Source organism: Pelobates fuscus, chromosome 10 (assembly GCF_036172605.1).
Source record: "Pelobates fuscus isolate aPelFus1 chromosome 10, aPelFus1.pri, whole genome shotgun sequence".
NCBI lineage: Eukaryota > Metazoa > Chordata > Amphibia > Anura > Pelobatidae > Pelobates > Pelobates fuscus.
In genome coordinates, this window is record NC_086326.1 from 91,498,268 (window position 1) to 91,517,054 (window position 18,787).

Genomic DNA, 18,787 nt, shown 5'->3' on the forward strand with positions numbered 1-18,787 from the left:
TTACAGACTGAGGGTGCAGACCCAGGAGAGAATTATATAACTACTGATACATTAGTTTGCAAGGTAAGTAAATGTCGGTTATGACAGGTAATTTAGGCCGGTCTAGGGTAAATGAGCCTATACCATTATAATAGGAGAGACTAGAACCTGCTGATTTAGTTCTGTGCTGACTATATTTATCATGCTATGTTGCTAGCTTGCTTAAATCCGGTTAGGTCTCATGTTGAATGGGCCCTTGCTCTGGCACATATAAATTTAAACTTAAAATTACAACGGCATTAGAGAAAAGTGATAAAAGAAAAAGGAAAAAAGTAAGGAGACACGGGCTCTGCTTTACGTATTGTGAGGTAATGTTAGTCACAGTCAGCCAATGCCGCTCGGCCGTCGTTTGCCTGGTTCCCGCTGCTCTGCTCTCCTACCCTGGTGTGTCCAGTCGCAGATTGAGGAGGGTGAGTTAATGTCAGTGTAAGTCCCAGGTAGGAGGTTGTGCTGGTCTGTAATCAGGGATTCGGCTCTCCGTGGCTTGCAAAGTTCGATGTAGGGCTGGGGTCTGTATCCCGGCAGTTTTCCCTTCTGTGTTGCTGGTGGCTTCGCTGGGCTCAGTGTTTTGTGCGCTGGAGGGGTTCTTACCACAGATGCGTGTTGCCGCGCCCTTTGAAGCTTGCGTGGGGTGGTATGGAGTTTGGCGGTCGGTCGGGAGCTAGTCGGTGGTGCCCTCCCGCTCCGGGCCCGTTGTAGAGCCGGCACCTTGCGGCCGCGGACTCGGGGGCTATGAAAGGCCGAGTCCTTCCCTTTCGGGGTAGGTCTGGAGATCCTGGGGTGGAAGGTGTGCCGCCTGCGGCGTACAGGTCTCTGCCTGCGTGGCCGATGCTCCGGGGTTGATCCCCTGGTGGCCCTAGGCCCAGATGGGCTGGTTTGGAGTGTCTTGGGCTGTGGTTGCACGGCTTCGCCCGAGGGCAGCCTGGTCCCGCTCCGGTCTGTGCCGCCATGTAGGCCCTCCGCATCACCGCTCACTAGTAGTTGGGTTCGCTCAGCCTTGTGTCGGGCCGCGATCTTAGCCCAGAAGGCGTCAAATAGTTTGTTTAGGCGGGTATCAAGGGAGTCAGGCGTGTTGGAGCTTCGTAGTGAAGGCCCCGTTTGTCCACGAGGTTGCTTGTCCGCCATTTTAGTATCATGGATTGCTTGCAAGTTTGGTGCTGTTAGTTTCTTCTGGGTTTCGCCAGTCAATGCGTGTGGGACCGGGATAACCCCCACCGGTCCAAAGGGGGGGGGGGGTAGTCGTTTGCTGCGGGTGCTGCGTGCGATTATGGGCTGGGAGAGCGGCCGCCTCTCCGTTGCCCTGCTTAGTATAGGCCCCAGTCCTCAGCTCGGTCATTCCTGCGAGTTTTCCTGGCATATAAGGTATCCCCTTGTTCGCCGGTGTCTGCAGAGTAAGAAGCGGTGTATGAGGGGCCAGTTTAGTTAAGTTTGCCCCCGATTTTAGCAAGTTATCTGCTTGAGGCCTGGGAGCTCTAGTTTCATGCGACTGCACTGCTTCCCAGTCAGGCCACGCCCCCCCCCCCATGTGCTTTTATCTTCAAAACAGCCACTTCTTCTGGAAGTAGGAGGGCATCCATCAGCTCCTTGATTGCAAAACTGTGCTTGACTGGTGTACCGGCGGTAGTAAGAAATCCTCTTGTTTTCCAAATTAGTCCGAAGTCATGAGCCACGCCCAGTGCATATCTTGAATCTGTGTAGATATTGGCGCGTTTTCCTTCAGAGATCTTGCATGCTGAAGTTAGAGCTTGTAATTCAGCTTCTTGTGCAGACTTTGTTGATGGTAGCGATGATGACTCAATAATTTCATCTGTTGTGGTGACGGCATATCCTGTATGATATTTTCCTTCTTCATCAGCATACCTGGAGCCGTCCACAAACAGGGTGATGTCAGGATCTGTTAGTGGATCCTCATGCATGGTTGGTAGGTGTGTTGTTTCCATTTTCATCTGTTCAAAGCAGTCATGGGGGGTTTCTGAATCATAGTCATGCTGTATGACCAGGTCTTCAAATTCTTCTTCCAGAAAGTAACGTGGCCATGCTCTTATATGTTCACGTTCAGTTGATGGATACCTGGCAACGCCTTTTTCTTGAAGTTGTGAAGTATCCATGGTGGCCCATAATTTCGCCATAGGCCCAAGATCACCCCATGACTTAGTCTTTGACTTGGTTACAGGGACATGTGGAATGGCTGTGTCCCAGTGATGGTACAGATGTTCAAGTTCATGTGGCAGTTGGACTAAAGCCATGCTGTTACCTTCAGTATCATAGTAGAAGTTCTGTAAGGTGAATGTTACCTCAACCAATTGAAAAAGTTCATCTTCATAGCGAGGGTCAGGGTTGATGGTTGGTTTGTACCACATGGTGCAAAAAGCATATTCAGGCCCTTCACAGGGAGGCAAATTGGGGAGCAGTTTTGCAAGGGTGTGTGTAAGGAGTAGGACATATCCTTCATCCATGATGAATCCATAATAGGTACCCCCCTCAGGGAGTGGCAGAAGAGTGGACGGGTTTAAAACCTGGCATCTTTGGAGGGTGACGTTGTCAGGTAGTAGAAGACGACACTGGAGTCGAAGGTGTCTGGCAGCTGTGACATGTTTGATTTGGACCTGGTTAATAATTGCAGAAATATCATGAGGTGCCAAAACAGTAAGAGGGTGGCCAAGAACCAGGTCCCCAGTACACTCAATAAGTTCTTGAGCTGCAAAGACAGCACGAAGGCAAGAGGGGGTATCTCTGGCTACGATATCCAGTTGACAGGAGAAGAATCCAATAGGTCTCTGACGTCCGCCAGGACCATGTGGTTGAGTGAGGACGCCTGTAGCATGGCCTTTTCTTTCAGACACAAATAATTTGAAAGGCTTGTCGTAATTTGGTAGGCCAAGAGCAGGGGCAGAGGCAATTGCACGCTGTAGAGTATAGAAGTTGTCAAATGCTTCTGGTGACAGACAGAAGGGGTCTGATTTGAGAGCGTCATACAAGGGTTGCATGAGCAGAGAGGCCTCAGGGATCCAGGCTCTGCATGAGGCCTAGGAAAGCATGTAGGGATTTTGTGGTCTTTGGAGGCAGAATGGCTAACACTGCTCTGACACGATCACGTGTGAGATGTCTGGTGCCATGTGACAGGCACTGGCCTAGGAAGATTACAGTAGGCTGGCAGAATTGAAGTTTGATAAGAGACGCCTTACATCCTTGATCTGCAAGATAACAGAGGAGATCCAGAGAACATTTTTCTGTTGTGGGGACATCATCTCCACAAAGGAGCAGGTCATCTACGTATTGAAGTAGGACAACCTCCTGATGGTCAGACTGCCAGGGGTCAAGGATGGTACTCATAGCTTTTGCAAACTGGCTCGGGGAATTCTGTGCCCCCTGGGGCATAACAGTCCATGTATATTGTTGTTTTTCATGTGTGAAGGCAAACAGGTATTGACAGCTTGGTTCCAGGTGAACACTGAAGAATGCATTGGCCAGGTCAATCACTGTGAAGTATCTAGCAGAAGGTGGAACGCCAGAGAGGAGTGTGTGTGGATTTGGCACAATTGGGGTGTCCAGAACTGCTGCCTCATTTACTGCTCTGAGGTCCTGGACCTTTCGGTACTTCTCTGGTTCACCCTTGGGTGTCTTCTTTTTTACAGGAAACAAAGGAGTGTTACATGGAGATTCACATTTAACAAGGGCCCCTTTTTCCAGTAGTGCTTGGACTTGCTTAGTAATGGCTGCCGCCTGGGCAGGTTTCAATGGGTATTGGGACTTTCTTGGTAGCTTTGCCCCTGGAATGAGCTTGACCAACACTGGTGGGACTTTAAGATGGCCTATGTCCTCCGGGCCTGAGGACCACAAAGTCTCAGGGACACTGTTCATTAGAGATTCAGGGAAATTGTCCCTCATGCCCTCTGCATAACCATGGGGTTTCTCTAGATGGAGCATCAGAGGTAAGGAACACAAGGCTGAGGTATCTGAATCAGACAGGGCTGAAGATAATTCCACTTGGCCATCAGGTGTAAAAGTGATTGATGCCTGCAGGCGGGAAAGCACATCAGCACCTAACAGGTTAATGGGACATGTGGATGACACCACAAAACGGGCAAGCAGACTAGGGCAGCTGCCAACCCGTAAAGGAGTAGTTAATGGACTTTGTCTTGGAAGACCATCCACTCCCACACAGGAGACATCAATATTGGACAGAAATGAAGAATCAGGCAGGTCTTGTTCTCGCAGAACACTTCGGGCTGCACCTGTATCAACAAGGAATGTGGTGGGGTGACCTTCAATGGGCAAAGTAACAGTGGCTAATGGCCCCCCTTGTTCCCCTGCGGATACTGCCATGACAGGGGTTAATGATACAGGCTTGCCAATGTCCTAGTCTTCTTGGGCTGAATCAGGTGAGGGAGGTGCTGGGGCCTTTGTGGTAGTTTTAGGCCTGGATGATATTTGGGGTTTAGGGGGCGCGGGGCAATCACTCCTAAAATGGCCCTTTTCCCCACAGTTAAAGCAGATCCAATCTGCAGGCTTAGTGCCTTTAGGGATCGGTGGTCATGACACCATAAGGGGAGTAGGATGAGGTCTCCTCGGAACCTGTGCAGCTTCTAAGCTCCTGGCAACTAGGAGCAGCTTGTCAAGGGGAACCACTCTATACTCAGGGCGGGCAGCAATAATACCCTTACGTATAGAGTCTTTGATGCCCTGAACAAAGGCACCAGAAAGCATCTGAGCGTGTATTTTGTTGCTGAGTTCAAACCCTAGGTCAGTGAGCACTTGGAAAAGTCTAGCATGAAATCTTTCTACAGATTCTTTTTTTTTTTTTTATATTCTTTATTTTTGATAGTGCATAGCATAACAATTAGCTAGATAATGACATTCCACAAGAGTATAAGTACAAACATTGCATAAGCGATAGTGGTTAGGAAATGTCAGCATACAGCACATTTTTAATATTTTATATTTAAACAGGTGGAATCATAGGTCTGCGCTTGAGTCCTGAGAGAGACTATAGAAGTGCTTGCAGATACTAAACAAGCTTGCTCAATTTTTGAATACGCTGAGATAATGTCTAGGCACAAAACTTATACAATTCTACGTTTTTAGTGCAGCCTTGGGTGTGCACTAATCTAACTGGGTCTAGACATGGGGTATGCTTTTTTTGTTATAAGATAGGTGTTCAGGCTCTATATGTTGTAAGCTGTACACATTCAGAATATACAGGCTGTGTCAGTGTGCCTGAGCTTAATGCCACTGGGTCATAAAGGTAACAAATAATAATGCCATTGGGTTGTGAAGGCAACAAGTAGTAAGAGAAATCATGTGCAACCAAAAAGAAACAAAGAACATGAGGTATCAAACATTCAGTCCACTCCGATCAGCCGATGCTGGCTCTGGAGGCTTGACAGGTGGGCCAGGGGTAGTAGCAGTCGTTTGTGAACCCCCCGACTGTGTGAGCTTGTGTGTAGCTTTGTGCCATTACCTCCTGGGCAGCTGCAGGATGCCAAGCAGTGGCTAGCCCTGTGAGGGGCTGCTTGTGTGCCCGGGTAGTGTGGGTCTTTCGAGGTAAAGAGTGGTGTCCAGGTGATTTTCTCAGCTGGGGCCGTGTGTCAGGTCGGCTGTGGAACTTGCCGGGCGGGTTCTTTGGCGCCGGAATGGTTTCGGGTCTCTGGGTGCCGATGTGGTTATGTAAATCAATTTAGTCCCTAGGGTGGGAAGTCCCAGGAATGCTGTGGGCCTTTGGCAGGGTTCCATGTTGCGTTCCGCCGGCTGCTTTCTGTTTAGTCTCTTGAGCTTGGTTGGAGTGTGTGGCCTTTTCCGGTTTCCCCTTGTGACCATCTTTGCTGTGCGATCCCAGGTTCGGTGCTCAGCGTGAGAGGGGAGCCGATCAGGTGAGTGCCTGCTTGTTTGCGGGGAGGCTTGTTGGAGTGCCCGGTTCGCCAGTTTAAGCCAAAAGGCATTGAAGATAGCCTCCAACTTAGTCTGAAGCTCGGACTGATGGAGGGGGAGGCACGTGGTTTCCGCCATGTTTGGCGCGTCGGCTGCTGAAACAGTCATTGGCTTGTTTGGTTTCACCTCCCCTTCTCTCCGGGTAGGTGTGTGCCCGCTTGGACCGGGATAACCCCCGCCGGTCAGGGGGGGGGGGGGACAGGTTGCTGGCAGGTCATTTCCTCCGGTTCGTGGACTGGGAGAGCGGCCGTCTCTCCCTGTCTCCGTCGCGTGTAGGCCCCAGCCAGCCATCGTGGGTTCCCGATCACCGAATCGCTCGTGGAAAGCGTCAGGCGTATCAGCGGGACCTTCTCTATACAGGTAGGGTATCACGGAAGTTTTATGTCTCGGTTTTTAGCGAGTTAACGGTCCTAGTCGAGGAATCCAGCAGGAGCTCAGCCTTCATGCGTCTGCTCCGCTTGCTGGCTTGGCCCCGCCCCCCATCTTTCTACAGATTCACCTTTTTCCCGAATAATGTCGTTAAGGCCTGCTGCTAAATCTGCAAGCTTATCTTTAGCCCAGGCCCTCAGTTGGTCACAGAACTCAATACCAGACATATAATCTGTGTCACTGGCTAACCAATTAGTACAGAGGTGGCGGGCAATGCTAGGCCAGTAGGCATCTCCAGCTTTAATGGCACAAAGGCTCAATAAGTCTCGCCAAGCGGTGGAATAAGTTTGTTGGATCTGAACTATTGCTCTGTAGAAGGGCATGGGCTGTTTTTCAGGGTCAGGAAGTGATTTCATCAGTGTACTTGCTTGCGTTGGGTTAAAGGTGACATACATTATAGGGGCCTTGTCTCCCTGAAGTCTGCGGCCGAAGGGGTCGTTTAGAGAACGCCGGGATGATTGGGGCGAAGCTTCCCTGGCGTCCGGTGGCATCTGGTAGCCATGGGAGCTAACCGAGTCAGATTCATCTGCTTGTGTCACCCGGATTCCCGGGGGGTGCACTACTTGGGGTGTCAAGGCTGGGGGCAGGAGTGGCACTCTTCCGGCCGGGGCTGCTGGTGTACTAAGTGTCGGTGGTAGCAAGTCATTCGGAAGGACTGGCATAAGAGGTGCTGTGTTACTGGGGGTCGCCATATTGGAGGCGTGGAAGGAAGTGACGTTTGGGTTCAGTGAGGAAGTGGCGGCCATGTTGGATGAGGGCATAGCATGGGCAGGTGTAAGAGGGGCTGGCTGCGTGACTACGGGAGGCACAGGGGAGATGGATGAATAGGGCGGAAGTGACGGATAAGTATATGAGAAGGGCCAAGACATTTGGGTGGAGTAGGCGTAGGGCGGTGGTGACGGGTAGGGACTAGGAAGGGCGGAAGGATACAGAGGATACGGACATGAGGACGCGGAAGGGGAGGGATGAGAAGCGGGTGGAGTAGGAGGGGGAGAGGGTGGAGTAGGCTGGACTGGAGGAGTAGGAGGAGGAGAAGGTGGGACGGGGGAAGTAGGGGAGGCAAAAGGAGGAGAGACAGGCAGAGGGGATGGGTCAGTGGGAGGAGAAGTGGAAGATGGACAGGCACGGGGGCATGTGGGTGAGGATGGCCGGAGGGAGGTCATGTTGGAGGGATGGAAGGGGCTAGAGGGAGATGGACGGGGTGAAGGGTTGGATGAGGATGATGGGAGCTGCGGGACTGATGGTGGGGAAAATATGGATCCATCAGCATTCAGGACTGGGTAAACAGGGGCAGTGGCAGGGAGGGGACTAGGAACGGGAGCTATGGTCAGTTGCTTTTCAATCATTGCTGAAGTGATGCTGGGAGAGGTCACCTCGTGTGCGCCATAACCAGGCGCCGGCTGGGAGAGCTTCCCGGCAAAAAAGTTTTTATGGTACACAAACAGTTTTACACCTTTATGATCAACCTCTTCCTCAATCCATCCCTCTTGCTGAATAGCCTTTGCCACCCGGTACCAAGCCTCCGCTGTCCGGACTAAATCATGATCTAAAAGCTTTCCTTTCTTTTCTGTCAGTAACTTACGCCAGTTCTCTGGCTACAATCTACCGCACGGGGGTACGGCAATTCCACACACTTTAGCAATTTTATCAACCTTTTTAACCATCTCTTCTCCTTCTCTATCTTCCACCAAATCACATGCTAACCAACCCTTATTGGGTTTACCTAACTTCTGTCCCATGCTTCCTATATAAGGCGTCCCAAATATAGAGAAAGAGAAACAGAAAGAGAATGTCTACAGTGCTCGACTGCTACGTAAGAATAAATTCCAACGTATGTCTTCCCAAAACGTAGACTAGTCACTGATTCCGCCTACCCGAGGTAGCCGCGGATTGGAGCGTGGCAAAAAGTGTGTGACCAATCACTTCTCTCAACAAAGAGAAATAGGAGGGGAAAGTGTAAATAATACAGAGAGTAAGATGAAAGTAAACACAGGAATTTGCGTGACAGACAATAAAGACAATATTCAAGTGTAAATACAGTACATGCATCACAGTGCAAATAAGTTCAACAGTTCAAATAAGTTCAAATAAGTTCAAATAAGTTCGACAATAATCCCTTTCCTTTACTCATGTGGCAAAAGCCACCTACTTCAATCCCGTAGTACACCTGCAGACCCACCCGCAAGTCCCACTACCACGTGGTGATGGAGACAGCAATACCTGCCTGAATCCACCTGCCACAAAAGTTAAACTGGAACACCCAGCGTCAGCGCTCGAGGCTGCAGTGTTCCACCTCTCTGCAAACAACAAGCAGAGTAAAGTGGTGTCCAATGAGGCTAGCAGTCAAAGCGACACTTATGGGAAACCCCCAGGAGGCAGTGAGTCTACACCCCTCCACAGATTCCCCCCCTCTTTTTCCTTCCTGCCGTAGCTACTCGGCACCTAAAAGAGGAAAACAGGCAAACAGAAGATCCCCAGGAAAACTTCCACAGATCCACCCCCCTTTTTCCTTACTACCACAGCCACGTGGTACCTAAAAGGGGTAAACAGGCAAATAAACTACCTGGGCACTAAAGTAAGGACACACCAATAAAAGCAAACCCAGGTAACAGATAGTCAATAGGTGCAGGTAAAGTAGGTATTAACAAGTAAGGTGTAGGTTCTCTGGGCAAGATATTACCTGTCTTTGATGTCCTCTCGGCAGCCAATCTCAGACGCTGGGGCAGGTTAATCACAGGGGCTGGAACATACCGGACAGGTGCTGCAGCAAACTCTACCGTGTATTCAGAGGTGATCAATCTCCTTCCTTCCACCAGGATTCATCCACCCTGCGTCTTCTTGGACGGCTGCCCTAGCAGGGCATAACCCAGGCCGCACGGATGGGCGCCAACTGATATAGTAATCTTTTAAGCAAACCAATAAGTTTGAATGACTATCTGTTCCTGACCAAATTAGAAATAGTTTAAATTGCGTATACGCAGAAGTAAATTCACACTGACACAAGGTTCAGGTTAAATGAAAGAACTTCAGAAAATGTAATGGCATCTGTTAAAAAGTGGGTGCGCAGACCCTTATAAAGGCAAAATTACATCATTGAAAGAAATCAAGATATCAACAAGAAAACATTATCAATTGGCTTAGGTGTAAAGTGGTTAGTTAAATGCCCTTCCCACTGGGTGTTACATCTCATGTCATAGCTGACGTCATGACGTTCTCCTCCAGGTTTCAGCACCATCTTGCTGGCACGAGGAGCTCACTCGATGGGAGGGGGGCTTTGGCAGCTATCCATTTTGAGTAACTGGCATGTTAGTCTTTCAAGGTTAGTTCTTCAAGGCCTTTTCAGCAATTATACATTTTATTAAGACTATCTGCTACAATGTTTCACTTAACAGGATCCTAGCATTTCCTGCTGACACACTATTTCTATGAACAAAGCATTCTTGTAAGATTTAAACTATGAGGCCTATGAAAGGAATATAAGAGTATAGTATTAAAGGGGCCCAGTAAGGGTATAGTTTATGAGGGGCCTAATCATTCTACAACAGTCTCTTCAGCTTGTTGTACCAGCTGTCCATCCGTTCAGTGCTTTTTTGGGGATAAAGGACCATCCCACTGCTGCCACCAAATGTGGCGGTCACCTTATGAGATGAGGGGTGTTCACCACCAGATATTTCTTTCTCCCCTAGTGTGAGTAGCACTGTAGTAATCACAAAGCAATCTCCAAGCAGACCATGAATCCGGTATAGCTGTACAGCTCTTAAAAGAGCTAGTGGCTATAGCGGTTTCCTACAATCACGAGATGAGGCTGCGTGTTGAGGGTAATGTGGACTGATTTATTGGTAGCCACACTGGCCTTTTATGCAAGTCCCCATGTAAGGGGCACTCCCACATGGACCTTGTGGGGGACTACAATATAAAATTCCAGACCAATAAAAACAATGTTACAATGTATGACACTCCAACACATAGCATACAATCCCTCTCCTCTGTCTGGGAGATAATTGAGTCAATTACTGTATCAACTCAATTATCTCCAGGCGAAAAAGAACATAATTTACAGACATCCCGAAAGTACCCCAAAAACTCACATAAACTCCATAAAAAGTATATCCCCTGATAGCCCCGATCTGGGTGAGCAACATATCCAAAAATCACCCAGATCGGTTCAGGGGTTCGGGGTTTTTATGGAAGTCTTATTTCTGACCGACCGCACACGAGGCTCCTGCTCAGAATAGTTCCATAGATTTCAGGTTGTGTGGCCAGCAGTGGCGGATCCAGAGCCTGATCTCGGGAGGGGCACTTGTAGATTATTTAAAAAAAATAATCCTGGCACAATAACCACTACAGCTCAGTGTAGTAGTTATGGTGCCAGTAGTGCCAGGATCCCACCCCAGAGTAAGTAGTCATACCGCTTAAGAACAGTTTGACAACTTACCTGGGGTCTGCTGGGATATAGGGCATAGGAGAAGTGGTGTGTGTTAGGGGTGAAGTGTGTGTGAAAGGTGCAGTGTGTGTGTGTGAGCGGTGAAGTGAGTGTGAGTGCGTAAGGGTGACAGTGTGTGTATGGGGGCACTGTATGTATGTGTGGGGCAGTGTGTGTATGGGGGCACTGTGTGTATGGGGGGGTCGTGTGTGTGTGTGTTTGGGGCAATGTGTGTATGGGGGCAGCAGTTTGTGTAGGGCACTGTGTGTGTATGGGTGTGCAGTGTGCGGGGCAGTATGTGTATGGGGCAGTGTTTGTGGGGCAGTGTGTGCATGGGGACAGTGTTTGTGGGACAGTGTTGTATGGGGACAGTGTTTGTGTGACAGTGTTTGTGGGACAGTGTTGTATGGGGACAGTGTTGTATGGGAACAGTGTTGTATGGGGACAGTGTTTGTGGGGCAGTGTGTGTATGGGGGCAGTGTATGTGGGGGCAGTGTGTGTATGGGGGCAGTGTGTGTATGGGGGCAGTGTTTGTATGTGGACAGTGTGTGTATGGGGTCAGTGTGTGTAGTGTTTGTGGGGCAGTGTTTGTGGGGTCAGTGTGTGTAAGGGGGAAGTGTGTGTAGTGTGTATGGGGCAGTGTTTGTGGGGCAGTGTGTGTATGGGGACAGTGTGTGTATGGGGACAGTGTGTGTATGGGGACAGTGTGTGTATGGGGTCAGTGTGTGTATGGGGTCAGTGTGTGTATGGGGGCAGTGTGTGTATGGGGACAGTGTGTGTATGGGGTCAGTGTGTGTAGTGTCTGTATGGGGTCAGTGTGTGTATGTGGGGCAGTGTGTGTAGTGTTTGTAGTGTGTGTATGGGGGCAGTGTGTGTATGGGGGCCGTGTGTGTATGGGGTCAGTGTGTGTATGGGGTCAGTGTGTGTATGGGGTCAGTGTGTGTATGGGGTCAGTGTGTGTATGGGGGCAGTGTGTGTATGGGGGCAGTGTGTGTATAGTGTGTGTATGGGGCAGTGTATGTGGGGCAGTGTGTATGGGGGGGAGGGGAGGAGGGAAGGGAGGCTTTTTAATGAAAAATAAAAAAAAAATGTATTTAATGAAATATATTTATGCCCCCCCTCCCTTCTTACCTTTATTGAGGAGGAGGGGGGACATTTCTGGATCCCTGGTGGTCCCAGTGGGGAATCCCTGGTGGTCCAGTGGTTCCAGTGAACTCTAGCCCGCGCTCCAGGGCTAGAGTTCACTCTCGCGAGATTTGGAGCGTTGCCATGGTAACCGCGGCAACGCTCCAAATCTCGCGAGAGGAGGACCCGGAGGAGCTGCTGGTAACAGCTCCCGGGTCCTCTCTCCCTCCCTCCCCTGCCGGCTGTCAGCACAGTGCCTGCGGACCGGGGAGGGAGATCACTGATCACTCTCCCCGATCCGCAGGCACATTGCAGGGCTGGCGCTTGGGCAATGCCAGCCCTGCACTAGCCGGCAGGGGGGAATCTCGGGGGGGGCAATTGCCCCGTTGCCCCCCCCCTGGATCCGCCAATGGTGGCCAGTCTCTTTCAGGAGCTTCAATTCAACGAACTATCACAAATAACTGTTCATGAGAAAGCTAGTCGTGTGCCCCTCGTTCCTTCGGATGACGGGACAAACATAGGTGGTCCTGGAAGTCTCAGCAGTGTATGACCAAACACCGCTGGATGTGTTTGATAAAACAAGATGGCCGCCGCCTCGTGTTCATACATTTGAACGATGGCCACCCAGTGAACCACTCAGAACGTTTAAGTGTTGTGGTTAAAGCAAGTGTTTGTAAGGTCAAGTGGGTCAATTAGCGGCACACGACTGCTCTGGGTGGCCCAAGTGTTCGGTACATTATTCGGTATACGAACCAGCTGGGGCAAATCTGTTCAGTTAGATTTATATACCGATCCAGGCAAAGCAAAATTAAACTCTTGGAACAGGGCATCTGTTACAATAAACAACAACAGGCTCTTCTAAATCACAGTCAAAAAGCAATTGAAAATAGAAAAATTACCACCACATACTTTCTACAAAAATAGTTGCATCAAAAGCATCAAAGAACTCCATATACAATACCTCAGGGTGTCTATGTTTCAAATATGTACACTTTCATGGCAATAAATAAAACTGGGGTACGTGATAGGCCTATCAGAAGAAATACTCTCAATTTCAACTCAAATTACAAGTCATACAATTGGAACTGAACCTTCCCAAAATTCTGGCAAACCAATGCATGAGGGGCATGGGTGGACTCAGGAAACCCTTGCAGAAAACAACCTGGAGTGTTTTCTTGTAATAACCAACAACAGGCTCCCCTAAATTACACACAAATGTGTGTGTAAAAATGAAAATGTAAAAATGACATTGGCCAGCTTCAAATGTCCCAAATAGAAGATGGGTGCATGATAACCAGCTGTGAAAATTCCAAGTTGGAAAACTGAAATACGCACCCTCCAAATAAGGTCTTTTAGCCACCAGAGAACCAGAGACACCTATACATGGGGGATACCACTCTACTCAGGAGATGTTGCCGAACACATATTGGGGTGTTCTTTAACAGTAACCCTGAAAGTTCTCCGTACATGTATTCTTAAATTGCCATGTGTGTCAAAAAAAATCTAAAAATGTTTTTAAAATTTGGCATAGATTGGTGGTAAACTGGTTGCATAAAAGAGTCAAAATACCCCAAGTTTAATACCTTAGGTTGTTTTCTTTAAAAAAAATCTCTACATGTGGAGGGTTATTCAGGGATTCCTGACAGATATCAGTGTTACAATGTAACATGTTTTTTGGCAGTTGTTGATGCGTAACAGATTTTGGGGGTCAAAGTTAAAAATGTGTGTTTTTTTTTAATATTGTCATCATATTGTACAATGTTTTTATAGTAAATGATATGATATGATGAAAATATCGGTATCTTTAGAAAGACCATTTAATGGCGAGAAAAACGGTATATAATATGTGTGGGTACAGTAAATGAATAAGAGGAAAATTACAGCTAAACACAAACACCGCAGAAATGTAAAAACAGCCCTGGTCCTAAACGGTAAGAAAATTGAAAAACGGTCTGGTCACTAAAGCATGGGTGTACTCAGTGACCACATACATTAAAGTACCACAGATGCAATAAATGTAGTGCCAACAAATGTTAATGAGAAATGCATATGTGCAAATTAATTAAGGTTGCACATAATAAAAAAAAAATATATATATATATATCAGAAGGAATCACCCTTATTTAACTTTATGTTTGAAACTTTATACATTCTATATACATTTTAATAAATAGTATAAAGTATAATAGTATATAGTATAAAGGAATGTGGATATGTTGTCAATATATTGAATTAAGTTAATATGGCCCAAAAATAGCCTCCACCGTTAAAAAAATATATAACCACAAAAAGTGGGACATTACTTTCCAGAAGACCCAGCACAGCCATGAAAAAAGGCATACTAGTATTTGTCTTGGTGTCTTTATGCATTATACACCCTCCTGTTCCTGCCCCATTATAAAGTTGTCAGTTTTAACATTCATCCTGAAATCTGTTTTTTCTCGAGATGTTTTTTGGAGTTGCTTACGGAGTTTACCTACCAAAGGCCATTCATGTTGGTTTGCTTCAAGTTAACCAAATCTTTGTCTTGAAATTTTTTCTAAAGTTATGTAAAATTCAGTAAAATTCAGGATTTAATTCTGATGAGAAAAGGCTAAAAGGGAAATGAAATAGTTTTAGTCAAAATGTTTTTAAAGTAACATGCATCACTTAAAGACGGCTGTCTCATTCAATAGTTTTAACTTTGAAGGAGACGGTTTCCTCACTCTGCAGGCTGAAAAAAAAATCATTTCTAACTTATATTTCTACCTGCTTCTTCTTTTTTATGCTTTCCATACCCACTCCACGGGGGACACTGATCTAAAACCAATTAGTGTCTTATCATCCCTAGGAATGCATGTCTGACAGATGTACAAATGTGCAGTTTAAAGATCTCTTCACCTTGCAACATTCTGACAGGGGGAGAAGAGAGGGAGAAGAGAGGGAGTCTGATGAGTATGACCATGCAGAGCAGGATAAGGTGTCAGGCGTCTCTCTCCTGATGCTGCACAATGATGCCTTATTTCTGTCATTTGTGGACTGATCTGAACAGTAAGACAGTAAGAGGTGTCAAGTGATGCAGGTCCCTTTAACTACAAACAAAATAGTTAATCTTCACTATAGAACTAGTCAGGTGCTCAGCCATTGTTCTTTAACGGAACCCTCCAAGCACCATAACCACTATGTCACACTGTCCACTTATAAAAGTGCATAAATGCTGCCAATATGACCGGATTGCTTCAATCAAAGGTGCAATTGTCAATTATTATAGTGTTAAGAGATATATATGTAAAACACATACAGGTTATAATAGAAATATTAGATATAAATGAAAGAAATTAGAAAAGCATAATAACTAGTATAGTATGTGTGATGGCATATCTGCAAGTAGCTTGGATGTCCCTGCCAAGGCCCCCTTTTCCCCCCTTTGTTCCACAACATTAGCCGAGACTTAGTGAAGGGTGACAAATAAAACACTTTTATACCTGGGTCCACAACAGGGGGTCACCAGGAAAACAATGGGTATTGCATAACATCTGGCGTCTAGATATCTGTACTGGTCCAGATAATTGAATTAGCTGCCAGACACATTGGCTCCTAATAATATTTATACATGAAAACCGAAGTTCCCCTGCCGGCATCTCCAAACCAATGCCATCCATGGGAAGCTCTCTCCAAAACGCAATCAGATCTGAGATGTCCAACCTGAGTGTTAGGCTGCAAAATTTTACAGGGTCTGAAACCCTTACGCTGCCATGGACTAATGTATTTAACACATCCTGCTTTCCTTTATCGCTTTGTACGTTCACTGCAGGGAACAATTAAGGCACACCAGTCATTATGAAGTTCAATAAAGCAGTCCTTTTTTAATGTGTGTGCATCATATTATATGAAACACAGTTTTCTTAGGGGTGTATACAACAGAAGGCAAAATCAACCAATCATAGAAATGCAGTGAAAAAAGTATCATTACTCATATAACATTATGTATTGCTGTTACTACACTGTGCATGTATATCATGTCTTCTGTTAACTGATGTACATGACAGTCTTTGATTTAGGAACCCAATTAAAATTTGCAGGTGCTTAGAAAGAAAGTTATTTTTTCCAACAGCAGGATGTTTATAAAAGATAGTGGAAACTAGTGTCGGTTTGACCTATGAGAAATAAAAGGGAGTTTCTGCTTGCAAAAGATTCCAGACAGGAGAGGAAATTCTTGCTTTTAACCCCTGCAGATGTGGAAAGACTTAACTAAGGCAAAGGCATTTTTTAACTCTTTACTTACCTGTATCTATGACAAGTCCCCCTTTCTGACACTGCAGGAGAATGGGTGAGGCAAGATATATAGAAAATTTTACTTATTACACCTGTGAGACTTTAATTAGTGCTTCACCTCCATTCCCTTGCCGTCTCAAAACCACAGAATCATCAAGAAAGACCTGTCCAGATATTTATAGATACAGGATAATATATATGTTATTAAGTCCACGTCTCATTATGCGAAACATCCGTTGGTTAACATATATATTTATTTATAGCTCTGTATGTCTAGGGGAATATTCACTAAGCATTGCATAGGTAAAACAATTCATTTCCCATCATGAGTTAGCTGGGTGTAAAGTTTTGACTGGGCCGCGACTGTCCTCTCATCCAGCACAGAGTTTCCTGTTTGGTGACTCTAGGACCAAGAACGCCCTCGACAATGATTTACTGAACCACGGCAACTCCGTGATCCGATTAGGAGTTGCAGAGAGCTTGTCGGTTGCTCTCGGAGAGGCGCACCATGCCTCTGTGAGTTTACTGACAGCCTGTGATACATCTTGGGCTTCTGTAAAGGGACTCTAGGCTGCGAGACATACACTTGAGGAGATTAATGTGATGGTTATTATTCTTTTTAGAAGGAGATGGTGGTTGAGAGCCATGGACCAGTCCTAGGTGACCGGGTGGTCTGTCACAATATGTTTTAATATTAGATACAGCAATAAAAACATCAATACATATCACTCACATGCACAACATGAATTGTGCAAAATTCACCTTCATTTGCCATTTTTCAAAGGTAAATTTTGCACATTACCTATTGTGAGTGAGTGATATTTATTTGTGATTTTATTGCTGCATCTATAATGCTCTTACAGCCATAATGATAGCAATGCATCAGGGGAGATGTAGTCCACAACATTTGGAGTGCCGAAGGTGGACTTCCCCAATATATTGTACAGTATTGTAATAATAGATAGAGCAATAAAAACACTATACTGCTTCCATACATTTCTCTTATTTTTTTCCCTTACATTTATAGGAGAACCAGCTACCAATTTTGCTAATTTAAGCTATTTGTATATGTAGCGGCTACCCAGGTAGTGAGAGGGTATCAGCCGTTGGAGACGTCCTTTTTACTGGCAAGTTGCTGTATAGTAATGAAGTTGGTTATTCCCATCCACAAGATCCAAGAGGAGACTCAGGTTTAGCTGTTAAAAAGCAAGGTAATACTGCAGTAAAATCCCCTTCCAAGAACGAGACGAGGCTACGTTTTGAAGGGTCAAGAAGAACAACATTTTAATGACAAGGATTCTCCTTTTATGCGATTCTGCCCATGAAAGGGAGACACCTACATAATTAGGACAGTAACCAATTACAAACATGGTACATCCCACACATTTCCTCCCCTCAGATAAACAGTTAACATAATTATCACACACACATTTTTACCCGAGTTTTGGATGTACCCCAAATACTTGGGGTACATCCATAAATCCAGTATCCCCATATAGCCCCAATCTGGGGGAACAACATATTTAAAAATCATCCCATTCGGTTAAGGGGTTCGGCAGTTATGGGACTTTAAAGTTTTACCGACCGCACAGGCACACTAGCCGAAAATAGTTCCATAAGTTTTGGCCTTGCAGTCGGTCCTCATTCGTGTGGTGAAAAGGCACGAAAATCTTGCCATCCGTGAATTTCATGATGGTCGCTAAAATCCCTGTATGTGGTATAGTCTATCTACCGAACGGTAGCACGGTCGGTGGTTCCAGCACGAATTTACGGTGTTATGGAGGTCTCAGCAGTGTTCGCCTACTCGAGTGTCCGATTTTGGTTCCAGACACTCGACGGCAAATCACCACTGTTCGTGAACTAAGATGGCCGCGAACACGTGTAAAAGTCCCGAAATGGCGGCCACCTAGTAACTAGAACAAAGAATTTGTGCATTTCATACGGATGGTAAGTGCCGACCTAGGAGGTAAAATACCACATAATTAAATAGCAGGGTGGTGTTCGGAAGTTTGTGTCCGTTCTTATACATGCTGAGTCTCTACCGTACGAGTTGCATAAAATAGATGAATGTTGTTAAAACGTCCCGAACTGTGTTAAAAGTAATGCACATGGACCAGGTAAGCACATTCCATTGTGGTTATAGCCTCTGTTAACGTGCATGTACCTGGTTAGTTGTTAAAGGGCCGGTTTAGCAATAAATATTCCCAGGCAAAGGTAAGGTTCTGTTACAGTGTTACAGTATATACTTTTTTACACATTGTAAAAACTGTACACCCTCCCCCCCCCCCCCCCCCCCCCCCCCCGGTGTGCAGGGCCAGCTCATTGGCTAAGACCATCAGCTGATTGCTTTTAAGCTATGAGATAAGCCCTGCACTGCCAGACTTAGCTCAATGCAGATAGCTTTTATCTGCTAGTGGAGGTAACTGATACCCAGTAGACCATTAACAAACAGTTTGACTACTTACAATGGGGGTGCCAGTGCACTATAACAGCAATTTGTGGTTATGGTGCTAGGCATGGTTCTTTTTAAAAATGCAGCATTATTGACTTCTCTTGGTTATAACAGTGTTTTTTTTTAACTGCAAAGGT

At 46.3% G+C, this 18,787-nt stretch overlaps 1 protein-coding gene across 1 annotated transcript in view; it reads left to right on the plus strand.

Moving 5' to 3' along the window:
• The window catches only part of LOC134575503 (membrane-spanning 4-domains subfamily A member 4D-like), an 89,345-nt gene that overhangs the window by 21,772 nt on the left and 48,786 nt on the right, over positions 1-18,787 (plus strand). The gene's annotated exons all lie outside the window — the stretch shown is intronic.